General features: G+C 43.2%; 1 pseudogene; it reads left to right on the top strand.

The window, feature by feature from the left end:
* The window catches only part of LOC132437152 (coiled-coil domain-containing protein 162-like), a 47,741-nt pseudogene that overhangs the window by 519 nt on the left and 31,246 nt on the right, over positions 1–15,976 (top strand).

Below are 15,976 nucleotides of genomic sequence, written 5' to 3'. Positions count from 1 at the left end.
AACAAACTTCATGGGGGGCAGTCCGTTGAAACCAATTTGAACTCCAACTGACTGCTTTTCCTTGTGAGTCTCATACATTTCGGGCTGGACTTGGCAGGGTATGACAGAGGCCCCAGGTGAACATCTTCAGCCTGGCTCCTGTCCACATCACTCCGCTAGCCCATGGACTCCTAAGCAAGCACTCCCTTCTCCGGACTTGCCTCCCTGAAGCTCTAACGTACCAAGAGCCAGTAGTCCTCCTAGTATCATAACTTGAAACAATTCTGCATGATTCTGGAACTAGACAGAGACTTGTCTGGACGTGGGGTAAGCTAGCCAGTGCCCCCGTTTAAAGAGTCCCCTTTTCAGAGCCAAAGTCTCTGCACCAGCCATTTCCATTTCCTTACCTTCCATCCACTCCTAAGAAACTGTGATCTGTCTTCTTCCTCATCTCATCAAGACTGCTCTCACTGAGAGCACCGTGGTCCTTGTCACTAAATCTCCTGGATACTTTTCAGTCCCCTTCCAACCTGAATCCTTAGCCGCATTTGACACAGTGTGTCCTTCTTGAAGCCTCTCTGCCCTTAGCTTCTAAAGCACAACTCTCTCCAGTTTTCCTCTGACATCGTGGGCCATGCCTTCTCAGACTTCTGTGTCAAGTGCCCTCCCTCTGCCAATCCTGAAAATGTTGCTTTTTGGGTTCTGTCCCACTTCCACCACTGCCAGGGCTGCATTTTGACTTCCATGACTCTAGCCACTTTTGTCTTTGTGGGCCCATTTCTCCATTAAAAAACATGAAGAGTTATAGTTTACAACTGTGTTAATATAAAGAAAAATATATTAATATCATAAATTATAGCATTTTATTCAACCTAAATATTCTTTTTCTTTCTGATTTTAAAAGAAATTAAAACATTTTGTGGGCCCTAAGCACTGTGCCTTCTGTGTCTAATCAATAAGTTGGCCCTGAACACTATTAATAGATCATTATTAATTAATAATGTCTATGATTGAGATCTGTTCAGAGGCTTTATTAACTATTAATTTCTTTAATTCTCACAATAATCCTATGAGGTAGGTACTTTCATTATTCTCATTTTACAGGTAAGAATACCAAAACTCAAAAAGGTTAAATGATATGCCTAAAAGTCACTTGCCGAGAGAGAAAAGAAACGCAGGTTCCAACCTAACAGTCAGGCCCCGGAGCTCCCTCATACTCTTATCCATGATATTGCTCCACTCCTCGCCCTCTCCATGGGCAAACCCAGCTAATTTTATAACTTGGATGGCTTTATGCGATGATTCCAAAATTTATATGTCTAGTCCAAATCTCAATCCTATCAGATTCATATGTTCAACTGCCTTGTTCCATCTCAGAGATACCGTGTCCCAAACTGAGCTCATTTTACTGCCCCTAAAGGTGCTCCTCCTTCCTTATTCCCTGTCAGTTAACCACCACCTGCCCAGTTACCCAGGCAAAAAAAATCTGGACACCCATCTTTGATTTCTGTCTATCATACCCCACAATCAGACACCAAGTTCTACTATCCTATTATTTTAATATCTTTCAAGTTTTCTCCATCCTCCCTCAGCACTCCCCTCCACCAGTCCAAATCACTGTCATCTCCTAATGCTGGGCCAAGATCATAACCTCCAAAGGACTCCCTGTATTCCCTTTGCCTCCTTCACGTCCACTCACCAGGATAGTATTTTAAAATGCAAACCCGATTATGTCACTTCCCTCCTATAACTCTTCAATGACTTCCAACTGCCCTGAGAATAGAGTCTGGGTGCCTTAACCAGATCTTCACAACCTGAATCATGCCAATATCTCTACCCTCAACTCCTTTTATTTTGTCAGATGCACCATGCTCTCTCCTCAGTACCTTCATGCAAACTGGCCCCTCTGGTGGAAAACTTCCCTGTCCTCCCACTCTCTGCTTCATCATCTGATTAACTCCTACTTATCCTTCAGATTTCAACTTCCAAACCACTCTTTCAGAAGCTTTATCTGATCTCCCACCTTTGAGCCAATACCCCTCTGTGCCAGTTAGGGCGCACCTGCTAGAAGTAACTAGTCATGACCTAAATTAGAAAGTGTATTAATCTTTCCAAACAGGTCGAGAAGGAGGCAGTTCATGTTGGTGCAGGCACCCAGCTCTGCCATCCTGGGTATGTCAGTAAAATGTCTCCCTCATCCTTGTAAGATGAAGACAGGAGCAAAAAAGCTTTCTCCTTAAGGGGCTTTGTCTTTTTATCAAGGAGGGAAATCTTTTTCAGAAGACTTCCAGTAGATTTTTCTTGTGTCTCACTGGCTAAAACTGAGTCACAAGTCCATTTCAGGCCAACTAGTGGAAAATGAAGTATGCTAGATGTGCCAACTAAATTCCACAGCGGGATTCAATGCCTCACCCAGAGGGAGCATTTGCAAAGCTGGATATAGACCAAGTAGTGCCAAGACCAAGAAGCCTGCCAAAGGGCCCTTTGGTCCTTCTGTTTACTCTCTTTTGGCCCTGTTTCTGATGGATTACCATCTTTCCCTGACAATTCTGCCCTCCCCTGCCTTGTTCTTTATCCTGTTTCCTGTTCCTTCTCCCATCCTGTAAAACACTTAGGAAGAGAAGACTTCTCTTAACAGGAATATATTAACAAGGTAAGTTTGCTTTTAAACTATTATTTATTTTAATTGGTTTTATTTTATGATTGGTTCCATTTAAGAGTATTTCAATATTCATAGACAATAGGCAGCCCTGGAATTTATACTGCCTGTGACTTAGGACTCTAGGTTTCCTGTCCCAGCTATGCCACCAGTTCTATGACCTCTTAGACTTCAGTCTCTAAGACTCCCAAGTGAAGATGATGGATTAGCTCAGGACCTTTAGAATGGTCCCAGGAGCCCTGGGTTCCTCAGAGGCACCTTGGGGCTTTTTGAGTGGAGGGGCCCAACTACATGGCCTGTAGGCAGCCCCCTCCTTGTCACCACGCTTGGCCTTGGTCTGTTGGATATCTTGGGTCACTGAGTAAGATTTCATTTGCTGAAAGGCTTCTGAGGATAAAATAAATTTGGAAACGCATGAATTAGCTGATTGTTGAGGAGGTAGGCTACTAGGTGGAAGGGTTGCCAGCTGTTGGCGGGAGTTCACTCTCCCCTTGGTCTTGCTTGTAGTTCTTCCCCTAACCACCTCTCTTTCTGGAGGCCCCACCCCCATCCTACCCTCCCCATATGTTAATAGCACTGATCTAGGGTCCAGTTACATCATGTGGTGGTTCTTCCTGTTCCTGACCAGGAAACTTGAGTGTCCAAGGTATTGTTACCTGAATGTCCTCTGCGTCCCTTCCTGTCATAACATCATGGTCCAGGTGTGCAAAGGAAAGCTCCTTTTCCTATAACTGAGACACTGTCTTCAGGCTGAGGGTGGGATACAGGTTCCCCTTCTGTCTGTCACTTTCTGGGTAGCCCTGGCCCTCACATCGCTGGTGCAGGAGAGCAGGGACCTGAAAACCTTATTCCCTCCACGTCCTCCTGGGCTCGCAGCAGCCCCTCAACAAACACTTATTTAATGAAAGCACCAAAGAATGAATGAACAAATCATAATTTTAAAGTGAAATTTCCTATTGAATAATAAATTCAAATCAAGAGACATGTTCTCTGCCTAACTTTTAAAGGATGGGAGGAGGAATAGGAGATAAGATAAACTTAAGTTTCCATTTCCTTACCCATAAAATGGGTAAAATCCCCAATTTAAAGTTATAATATAGCTCTACCACGATGGGTTGTTAAATCTTGAGTGTGTGGAAGAGCTCTTTCCAAAATGCAGAGGCTAAATATGAAAGGCTCAATTTTTCAACGGCAGATAAAATGTTGGCGCCCAAGTAAAAGAGTTTTAAAGTGAGTGGTTCACAGCTCAAGCAGAAACTTGAAATGGAGACATTTCTCTCCTTTCTATATACTGTCTATTCAGGAAGGACGCTTACACTCTCTAAGCTCTACATGTGCTGCTGGCCTGTAAACCATTACTCCTGGGGAGAAAAGTCATTCTCCAAAGACTTCATTCTGCATGAGCTGAATGAATGTAAAAGGTCATCCTGTAGGGGTCTATGACTAATAAAAAAAAAAAAGAATTTCTGTAATGCTTTCAGCCAGATTTGTCCAGAGTACAAGGATTCAGAAGTCGGTTCCAAAGCAGCCCAAAGACCTCCAGACTGCTGGGGGGCCCGTGTGATGCAGTGATGTCCCTTGCTTTGCTGAGATCATTTCTGGTGCTCTGGAAGCAACTGGAAGTGCTAAAGGAGCACTGGGGCCGACTCAAGCTGTGAGGCCGGGACATCAATTCTCCCTCTCTCCACAAACAGTTCTCGGAGCTCTATGGGTGAGTGTGCTCAGGGGGAAATTCATGTGAAGGAGTGGAACCTGGGATCTGGCAGATGACTGCCCTTGCTCTGAGGGTGACGTTTGGTCCATGAATTTGGCATGCCTAGCCCCACTGATCACAGAGGAAGCTGGGCAGTGTGTCTCTGTGAACAGTGCTTTACGGGAAAAGCTGAGTTCTATTGACTGCAGGGACAGCCCTGGGTTCCACTGAGCAACACTGTATATCATTTTCCCAGAGTTCTGTCCCTGGGAACTGGTGCTTCTGAAGTGTCCCTTCAGTGCTAACTCTAAGCTTTTTAGCTCATAGGATCCCAGTGAGAATTGAGTGGGGAGTGCTGCTGCCGTGACCTCCTCTCCGCTCTCTGCCCCATTAGACCCAAGTCTAATGAGTCTCTGAGAGCCTCAGGCATCACAGCCAAGGGTACAATATGGTGCAGCATGAGGTGTTCAGTATGCAGAGTGCTGGGTTGTTTTCTCAACTTCAAGCCCTGGCTGGGGTGACTTAGCTGGTGGGAAAGGCATGTGGTTTCTGCCATGTGTCTGTAACCAAACAAGCATTCACTAAGCACCCAACCACCACCCCAGGGCCTTACTGAGGGTATTAGGGCTCACTTTGGTGGCCTAGTCCAAATTGTCTATCTTATGAGTTGTGACAGTCAGCTTTCCTGGTAAACAGGGAGTGAGGAGACTTGTCAATATTTTGAAGAATGAAGACTGAAATTAAATGTGCCCAATGGGAAAAGGCCTCACGATTTAATATTGACTAAGGGAGTGGTAACTGTGGTGGATTTAGATGTCGATGTAAGTGTCTGTGATGACTTGGGAGGTTTATGCATGATGACAGGCAACAGAACATGAATGAAAAGAATTGTCAGAGAATCTGAAAGAGAAAAAATGTTTGTTAATTTCTGTCTCTCTTCTTTAATAGAACTCACATTCTCTACCCTAGCATGAAAGCTATAGCTAGGCGGATCAGGAAAGAAGATGAATTTGAAGGACTTATAATAAGTAGTAAGTCTACTCTTCCCCCTAAAGGAGCTTCAGAAATTGAAATAAAAACTCAGCAGGTATGCAGGAGCTATTTTTTTTTCTTTTTCTTTTCTTTTTTAATAGATCTTTATTGGAGTATAATTGCTTCACAATACTGTGTTAGTTTCTGTTGTACAACAAAGTGAATCAGCCATATGCATACATATATCCCCATATCCCCTCCCTCTTGAGCCTCCCTCCCACCCTCTCTACCCCACCCCTCTAGGTGGTCGCAAAGCACCGAGCTGATCTCCCTGTGCTATGCGGCTGCTTCCCACTAGCTATCTATTTTACATTTGGTAGTGTATATATGTCTATGCCACTCTCACTTCACCCCAGCTTCCCCCTCCCCCCGCACCCCGTGTCCTCAAGTCCATTGCAGGAGTTATCTTGAACTTGACTTGAAAATTTGCTTTATGACATTAGCATGTAAAACTACAGATATACCCAAGTGGTGTTTTTGCTAAGAAGATAAGTGTTTATTGAGGGTTTGTAAATTGCTGAACAGACTCTGAGGAAACTCAGTATGTAAAGGTATGTGGGGCTTTGATTAAGCAAATAACTACCCTTTAACATCTCAGTTCTGTAAGTCTAGGTTTTCATATTTTTATTTTCCTCAAATTAAAAAAAAAAAGACAATAGAAAACATAACCACTAGCATCTTAAACATAAAATCCTGCACACAGGTATCTCCCCTGCAACACGCACACTCATGGAAGTGGAATATTTAAAATAGCTCCTGTGATTGTTTTTCCGAGAATAAGACAACACAATTTCTGTACTAGTCTATTTGGTGTGTGTTGATGGTCTATGTGGAGGGGTTGTTTTCCCAAGTGTTTGTTCCTCTTGGTCCTGGGATGCGAGCTCTGCCTGGCTGTGCTTATTGTAACAGGGAACAAAGACTCTAGCTGGTTGGGTGTAAGTGCAGAGGTGCATGTCCACTGAGCATCCAGGAGAACTCAGCACTCGCCCCCACCCCACCCCCTGCCCACACACACACCCCAGTCCCAAGCCCGTTGCTTACCCTTCTGAACTCTGCTTCCTCTCTAGCACCTGGGTCCTCTGACAGGGAGAAACGTGGGCTTTGCAAGCATAATGGGTAGAGTAAGAGCTCAGGGGTATTGGAACATAGTTTTTTCTTGATCATGTATGGAGTTTTAAATCTTCCCGTGAAATCCTCCTTGGTATCTAAATTGAGTTTCAGACCTAAGCGCTTCTTATAACAGCTCATGAAATTCCTGGCCACATTTAGAGACTCCAAAACACAAGAGGTCGCTTCGGACATTGAGCACTTTGCAATTGAGCAGAACCTGGTAAAAAGGGATATATTTTATCAATCAAGATGTGGGCCAGGAAGAAAAGATGTCTGTCTCCAAAAAGGTGCATCTACCCCACTTGGGAACCCAAAAAAGGAACCGTTTCTTCTTCCCCAGGAGAGAGTAACAAAAGGACTGGACCCAGCCCAAGGCCCTTATGCAAGAATTTAGGAGCCTAGAGTATAAGCCAATAGTGGAGAGTGGCTCTCAAACTCTTACGCTAGCTTCAGAAACTTCTGGAAAATCTTGAAATTCATATGATCCAGGAGGTATTAAGTTAACAGAGAGATAACACTAGTTGTATCAGAAAAGTCCAAGGAGCAGCATACTCTCCCTATAGGTAAAGTATGTTTATTTTATTACTTTATAAAATAACATTTTTATTTTTTTTCCTAATTATGAAAGCAATCCATGTGTCCATATTCATGGAAAAACAAAAACAAAAACACTACAACGCCCAGAAAATAGTATAAAAATTACTTTTTAACACCTTGGCCCAAGAAATAAGTACTTAAAAAAAGTTTTTTTTATTGAAGTATAGTTGATTTACAAGGTTGTATTAGTTTCTGGTGATTCAGTTATATATTCTTTATCAGATTCTTTTCTGTTGTAGTTTATTATAAGATATTGACTATAGTTCCCTGTGCTCAGAAAGAAGTACTTTTACCGTTTTGATATATATTCTTGACTTAAAGGGCTTTTAAGTAGAAAACATTTGTAAACTTCAGTCTCTGCTGATTAACTCATAGCTGATATAAAGTTGAAATGGGGGAAACACATAAAGCTTTTTCTTATATATATGCGTATATAAATATATATCTTAGAAATACATATATTTGGGATAGGAAGACAATCAAAATTGTTTCATTTGAGGTCTAAAGTCAGGGTGACTTAATGGGCAAGTGACTAGTACACTCCCACAGGACTCTCACAGGGGCACTTGGGGTTTAATGCTTTGTAGGTTCCATCTTGTACTCTTCATGTTCACTTAGAATTTGTATTTTGTAAGTGGCATCCAGTGAGTCAATGGAGGATGCACCAAAGGCTTGTAGCCTGGGCTCACACACACTCCTGCTGCCTCCCCACCTTGCCAGGAGGAGTTCTCAGCTGCCTGCTCCTCTGCCCTCTGGCACCCCAGGCACCACTAACTTCCCCCTCACCATCTGCATCCAGCAATGGCTGCCACTCCCCACCCAGTGGGGGCCTGAGCACGGCGAGGGCATGTGTGGGGCATGTGTACCTGACAGTATTTCAGGGACCCCAGACTGGCAGCACCAGGCTATGTTTGATGGGTGACTCACTGGGTGTGAGCTTGTTGCCCATCCCTGGGAACCTAGAATATCCCAGGGCAGAGGTTGCAATACCCTTGGGGTTGCCCATCCGCGGTAGATAGGAGCAATGGGCCTGAAGGAAGAGGAGACGCCCACCTCAACTTCTTCGCCCCTGGCTCGGCATGAAGCCTCAGTCCAGTAGCTAGTAGACCAGGTGCATTCATGCACCAGTCACAGGGTGGGGCCCCTGGTACCCCTGCGCGCATCCCCATGCCAAGGAGCCAACATTAAAAACAAAAACACTGTGACAGGTCAAGAGAGAGACTGAAGAAGAAAGAAGAACATTTTATATTTTATAATGTTGGTACTTACATTTTATAAGTACCTTTAATGGCACTTTTTTCCTGCTTTTTGAACAAGGCCTGCGTTTTTATTTTTCATGGGGCACCATAGATTATGTGGCCGGTCCTTTCTGAACTACAGTGTCTACTCCTAACTCCTACTAATTCTGTAGGAAAATCCACAACCTTTGAGCTAAGGGGAGTTGTTTGACTAACAAAATAAATAATGGTTTCCTTTTGAGACAAGGTTCACAGACATTGTAATGTTAATTAATAACCTTTGTGGGCATCTAAGACACTGTGGTTTTATCAGTGCTTCGAGCAACTGAATTCTGTAAGCAGGACTTTGGGAAAAGGCTTTGCAGTGAGAGAGCAAGCCCCCACCAAATGGGCATCTCTGACTGTCACCAGAGAGTGGAGTGTGGTTGAGCTCTGATTACAGAACATTTAACAAGACACAAAGCGACTGTTGTTTGTGCTGTGTTTGCTGCATCCAGGCGGTTCCCTTCTGAGTCCTTGGAGAAAATCCACAAGCACAGGGCAGGTGCAACCATCTGCACGTTTCAGGGCTGTGATGCTTCTGAGACTTCCGGGTGGGGGCCCGGAGGGGAAGTGTCTTTGCTTGGCAGCTGTGCTATGTGTTGCCTTGTGCAGGGTGCTTGGCAGCTGTGCTTGGAAAGGGCCTTCAGTAAGGGGCTGGTGGGAGTCAGGCAAAGGGGAGGGGTAGAGTTATTTTTAATGGTGGTAAGGTTGATATTACCAAACCTTACCAAAACCTAGAGTATACTGGCCAATTCTAAAGTCTTGTTCAGAGTCTGTACTCTTAAGATTTTTTAAATAAATGCCAGTAATGAGGGTGTTTTGTTATTGTTGGGTTTTGTTTTTGAATCATGGTTCAGCATGATTCGGTGGAGAGGCCTAGGTCTTCTCCTGTGCTGAGTTCCCCTAGTACAAGTGATGGAGTCCCCACTGTGTGCTAGGGGTGCTTTTATATTCTTCGTCTTAGTCTTCCTGAGACCTCTGTGGGCTGGGTATGTGGAAGAGGGTGATAAAACCTGGAACTCGCACTCACCTACTGTTCATCTCAGCAGCAAGAAGCAGCCATAGTGGATTGGGCTTCCAACAGGGGCTGCTTCTTCATGCAGAGATCACCATTTGTGGTCAAGGTTAGCTTGGGGCTAGGGGTTTCTCCAGAGGGAGTTGGGAATGGAGAGTCTTGAGAACAGGGGACATCACAGGCTCGAATATTTCTCCCCTATTTCCTTCCCTCCTCCCCACCTTGTCTTGGAGCTTAATCTTTTTATATAGCTTCTGAATGAGCTTCCAGTTTGTCAGTGAACATCTGAAAATGTGGCAGCCACACCTGGTCTGGTGCTAGTTCTTGGTAGCTTGTGCTCCCCTGAGAGTGATCAAAAGCAGCCCCAGATATCCTCACGGCTTGCTTAACAGAGAGATGGGCACCACTGATTCAAAAAGGCTCTGTCATTCCCCATCTTTGACATTTTGGCATTGAAGTAATTTTTAATTGATCTTCTAAATTTCTCTGAGAAGTTTATAAGGCCAGCAGCCTCCAAAGTGGAGGCATATATCCCAGGGGTGTGGGAAGAAAATACTAGAACTTCTAAATAGATTACGTCTGTATGTAAGAAGCCCATGTTTCGCGCTACACTAAGGCATCCTGAAGTGACCACGGGGAGGCAATGCACAAGAGAATAATAAGAAAGAGTAGAGTTGACAGTACTAATCCTAGTACATGCTTATCTTTAGCCACATTATGGGGTTAAAAAAGATAACCTAATCACATCTAAGAAGTCAGACAAAACTTTTTTTTAAGTCAAAGAAACTATTGGGAATGTGGATTGAGATTCGTTCTTATTGTTGATGAATCTCACCCTATGTACATCATGCTTTGCAATATTAGCCATCGATAGTACTGGAGGTAGTTATGAATACATAAACAGACATATGTTAAAGGTGAGTGAACAAAAATGCTTTTCTTGAAGGAAGCACAATCAAAACATTTGGGAGAACATGGGCTAAGTCAGCATTTCCCCAGAAGTGTGCCCTGGAATACTAACTCCTCAGCATGTTAATGCAGTAGTTCTCCCAACCCCCCTTCACTAACAGACTCATGGATTACCTGAAGCTTTCCATTCCTTTGGTAGCACAAGCCAGCAAAGTACTCACTAATCACAGCCTTTGGGTTGCATATGTTTACCTAGCATCATTGATCGTTGTTTGCTCCAAACCTGTTTGTGCCAGTTTTACTTGTCATTGTGTTTGAGTAATTTAATTATTATGTAAACCAATGAAATAGGAGTACAAAAAGAAAGATCTGTTCTCTAAAAACTAAGTTGAAATAGATAAACTGTGGTACATCCAGTCAACGGAATATTACTGAACGCTAAAAAGAAATGAGCTATAAAATCATGAAAAGACATGAAGGAAGCTTAAATGTATATTACTAAGTGAAAGAAGCCAACCTGAAAAGGCTACATATTGTATGATTCCAACTATGTGACATTCAAAAAAAGACAAAACCATGGAGACAGTAAAAAGATCAGTGGTTGCCAGCAGTTGAGAGAGGAGAGAACAATGAATAACAGAGCACGGAGGATTTTTAGGGCAATGAAACTATTCTGTATGATACTACAGTAGTGGATACATGCCACTATACATTTGTCCAACCCATAGTTTCACAAGAGTGAACTGTAATGTACATTGTGGACTTTGGATGATAGTGATGTGTCAATGTATGTTCATCAGTTGTAGCAGATGTACCACACTGGTGCGGGATGTTGATAGCCGGGGAGGCTGTATGTTTTGGGTGAGGGTGCAGGGGATTTATGGGAACTCCCTGAATTGTCTGTTCAATTATTCTGTGAACCTAAAACTTCTTTTAAAAAAACAAAAGATGATGCTTTTGGATTGTTTCATGGTCTTTAAGATTTCTCTCCTTAAAGAGAAACACGCCGAAAACACACACACACTAGAAATTGTAGACCACACACTATGTATTATGATTTATAGAGGAAAGATGGTACAGAACTCCAGTGAGTGGGTACATACAAAGAAAAAGCCTAGGCTCTATGTTAGAAGATTGGCAAATGTTTATATTTGTGTTTGTTTGGGTCTTTTTTGTGGTACGCGGGCCTCTCACTGTTGTGGCCTCTCCCGTTGCGGAGCACAGGCTCCGGACACGCAGGCTCAGCGGCCATGGCTCACGGGCCCAGCCGCTCTGCGGCACGTGGGATCTTCCGGAACCGGGGCACGAACCCATGTCCCCTGCATCGGCAGGCAGACTCCCAACCACTGCGCCACCAGGGAAGCCCTATTTGTGTATTTTTAATTTAAATAAAATGTTTAAGATAGTGCATGTCATTTTTTAAGCATTCTCTGGTTTAACAGACTTCTTATGATTGACGAACCAACTCTTAGTCTTGATTGCATTGGACAGGAGGATTTCTACTGTGTTTTGCAGGGGTTAGGGAAGAAGGGTTTTATTTGCTTTTTAAAAATAAGTTTCGGAAACTGGGAGTAAATAATGTTAGAAAGGTTCCTTTACTCCAGACTTTCTCAGAGCCTTTACTATCCTACTGTGTGTTGAATCTCCAGAGAGAGAGAGTATGAAATGTTCTTTGAATTTATTTGACCACAGAACCCTTTTATTCCCTTGGGAATATCTTTCATCACCTCAAAGAACTAGTGTTCTGGGAAGCAGTTTGAGAAACACAGGAGTACAAAATTCATACATATGCTTGAAGCAATAAGGTTTTCAACCTACCAGTTGCCCCCAGCCACCCAGCTGATCAAGAGAACAACGTGATTGGCAGTTGTGTGCCTTCAAATTTCAACTCTGCCTTGGCTTAGGATGCAGGGGCCCCTCAGGTGCAGAGCGTTGGTGGTTGTGTTAGAGAAGTGAAGTGCTGCCAAACCAGGTGCCCTTCAGAAGGAGGGGGCTGTGTGGGTGTGGGGTGTTCAGAGAGGAGGAGAGGGGAAGTCGTTTGGCCACCAGGAAGTCAAAGTTTCCTTCAGTCAAATGACCTAGGAACAGCGTGAGAGGGAAGAAAAAACCGCAGTTGTACCCCCAGTGTGCTATCTCCCTCCCATCTCCATGCATTGTCTTAAAGAAGCCATGCACACACACACCTAAAATGGGACACATTTGGAAACCACCAACACCACCTGGCCAGGAACTGTTTCTCTGGGATGAATTCTTCTCATCCTGACTTCGCCTGACTCCTGCCTACAGATGCAGGTGCATGTCTGCACTTGAACTCAGGAGGAGGAAGCATGAGGGAAGAATTCCCAACACTTCAGTAAAATATTACCCCCTTAGCTGAACCCATAGCTAAACCCCAAACCAGCTCTGTGGGCATTTGCCAGGTGAAGATCCCCAAACTAGAAGTGTGTGGCCCCTGGCAAGGATTATCTGTGAGCCAGAGACCTGCCAGGAGAGTACCCTGGAAAAAGTATCCAGTTTCTTATCTGAGCATTTCTGAAACATACATGAGCTCTGTCTTGTCAAAGTTTAGACTTATGGAAGTCTTAAACATCTTAGAAGTATGAACTTCTAGGCACAACATTAACTCTTGGATTTTCTACTTCAACTATGTTAGGACAGTGGTGATATGTCTATTCACCTTTATTATCCTAAAGAAAAAGCAAAATCAGATTTATTTGTTTATGATGGAAAGTAGCCAATTGTAGAAGAAATGTTGAGTTCCATTTTGAAAAACAGGACCCCTGATAAATAATAAGTGCAAATACCAGAGGCTCCTGCTCTGTCATATCCACATTTCGGGGAGGATTTTGCTGGACGCTTGTTCTTGTGTGCACTGAGTCTCCCGTCTGAAAATGAAAGTATGAGTAGGAAATCTCATCTAAAATTAGAAACAGGTGGGGGCAGGGAGAGGCCCTGTGGGTACACTTGCTGGTGGCCAACCCCACCCCCAACAGAAAAGGGAGTGGGGCGGGGCTTGGCTTCCACCTCTGAAGCCCTACGGCTCTGTCAGTTTCAGGACTCCCCCGGAGTGGGAAGAGGAGAGAAATAGGTGAGTGAGGTTAAGAGGTGCAAGCTTCCAATTACAAAGTAAGTGAGTCATGGGGACAAAATGTACAGCAGAGGGAATATAGTTAATAATATTGTAATAACTTTGGTGACAGATGGTAACTAGATTTATGGTGGTGATCATTTTGTAATGTATAGAAATATTGAATCACTATGTTGTGCACCTGCAACTAACACAATGTAGTAGGTCAATTATACCTCAATTAAAAAAAAAAAAAAGACTCTCCTGGGGCCATGGGCGAGGAAGTAGGCCTCACACAAAATGATTACGTACACAAGTACTTTTGCTCTCCCATATGGAAGTTAAAGAGTGTTGACATACTTCATTGTTCCAGCACTGTCATATTACTTTTAAATTTGATTTTATTTTTTAACAGATAATGCATTTACCTGGTTCAAAACTCAAAATGACATAAAACATATATATTTAGCAGGCTTGTTGCCACCATTGACCCCCTTCTGCCACCCCTATGTAATCATCTTTTTCAGTTTTTAATATATCCTTTTCAGTGCTTTTTATATATATACTATTTCATTCTTTTATTCAATGCCTATTTCCTAAGCACCTGCTATTTTCTAGGCTATATATTTTAAGCACTGTTTTGGGCATACAGTAGTCCTCCCTCTTCTGTAGGGAGTATGTTGCAACACCCCTAGTGGATGCCTAAAACCAGGGATAGTACCAAACTCTATATATATAGATATAGATATAGATATAGATATAGATATAGATATAGATATAGATATAGATATATATGATTTATATAGTATACTGTGTTTTTTTCCTATACATGCATACCTACGATAAAGTTTAATTTATAAGTTAGGCACAGTGAGAGATGAACAATAACTAATAATAAAATCGAACACTTATAACAATATATTATAAAAAAGTTACGTGAATGTGATCTCTCTCGAAATATTGTACTGTACTCACCCTTCTTCTTGGGTTGGTGTGAGATGATAAAATGCCTACGTGATGAGAGGAAGTGAGGCGAATGACGTTGGCATTGTGATTTAGCACTGGGCTTCTGTTGATCTTCTAACGACAGGTCAGAAAGACGATCGTCTGCTTCAGGTGACCCTGGATCATCGGGCCATTATGACGTCCATGGTTGGATGTCAGGAGACTATGTTAGTGGTTGGGGATCCCGGGTGGGGCGGGATGGAGCAGGATGGCCCAAGATTTCATTGTGCTACTCAAAATGGTGCTCAATTTAAAACTTAACGAATTGTTTATTTCTGCAAGTTTCCATTTAATATTTGCAGACTGCAGTTGACCACAGGTAACTAAAACTGCAGAAAGCAAAACCACGAATAAGGGAAGACTACTGTACATCCTAACTGTCATGGAGCAAAAATCCTTACTCTCATGGAATTTATCATCTAGAAGGGGGTAGACAGACAATAATCAATGAACATAAGAAATAAGAAAATAATGGAGTGAGGAGGATGGTGGTGTGAAGGTTCAAAGGGGCACATTGTAATTTTAAATAGGGTAGTCAGGATAGACTTCACTGAGAAAGTGACGTTTTGAGCAGAGTTGAAGAAGGTGAGGGAGTTAGCTGTGTGGGTATCTGGGGGAAGAGCATTCCAGACAGAAAGACAGCCCATACAAAGGCCCGAAGCAGAGCATGCCTGTCATATTCATGGAACAGCAAAGACCCAAGTGTGGCTGGAGTGGAGAGAGTGAGGAAGAGTAGTAGGAGATGAAGTCAGAGAGGAAGCATGAAAGGACAACAGACTGTGCAGGAGCTTGCAAGGACTTCAGTGTTTACTCTGAATGTGATGGGGAGCCTGTCCCAGATTTTGAGTGGCATGATCTGACTTACATTTGAATAGAATCTCTCTGGCTGCTATGTTGGGAACAAAGGGTGGAAGAAGGGAGAGGCTGGTTTTGAGGCTATTGCAGTAATCCAGGCAAGAGGAGATGGTGAATCAAACAAGGTTGGGAGCAGTGGAAGTATTAAGTGGTAAGATTCTGGGCATATTTTTAAAGTAGTCACTGATGAACTGGGTATAGGGTTTGGGAAAAAGAGAAGAGTCCATGATGACTCCAAGGCTTTTGACCTGAGCAACTGGGAAAACTGAATTGCCATCAGTTGAGATGGCAAGTTAGGGAGGGAAGATCAGAAATTTAATTATGCACAAGTGAAATTTGAAATGCCTTTTAGACATCCAAGAAGAGATGCCAAGTGGATATTAGATCTAAATTTGAGGGTTGTCAGTATACAGATGGTATTTAGCCATGATACTAAATGAGATAGCCAAGGGGGTGAGTGCAGATAGGAAAAACAAAAACGGTGAACCAAGGGCTGAGTCCTAGGACACTCTAATGTTAAGAGCTGGTGGTAGAGGGGGGAGGCAGGAGGAGAACCAGCAAAAGGAACCTACAGGGAACAGTGAGGTAGAGGAAAACTAGGACAGGGTGGTGTCCCAACGTCTGGTGATGGAAGTTTCTCAAGAAAGAGGAAGTGAAAAATTGTGTGAAATGTTATTGGCAGTCAAGTAAAACCACTGGCTTTAGCCATGTTGAGGTCACTGGTGTTTATGACAAAATCAGTTTCAGTGGAGTGAAAGGTAAAAGCTGTGTGAGT

This window comes from Delphinus delphis, chromosome 14 (assembly GCF_949987515.2).
Source record: "Delphinus delphis chromosome 14, mDelDel1.2, whole genome shotgun sequence".
NCBI classification, from domain to species: Eukaryota; Metazoa; Chordata; class Mammalia; order Artiodactyla; family Delphinidae; genus Delphinus; species Delphinus delphis.
Note: the sequence above shows the minus strand (reverse complement) of the source record. Positions and strands in the feature narration are given on the sequence as shown.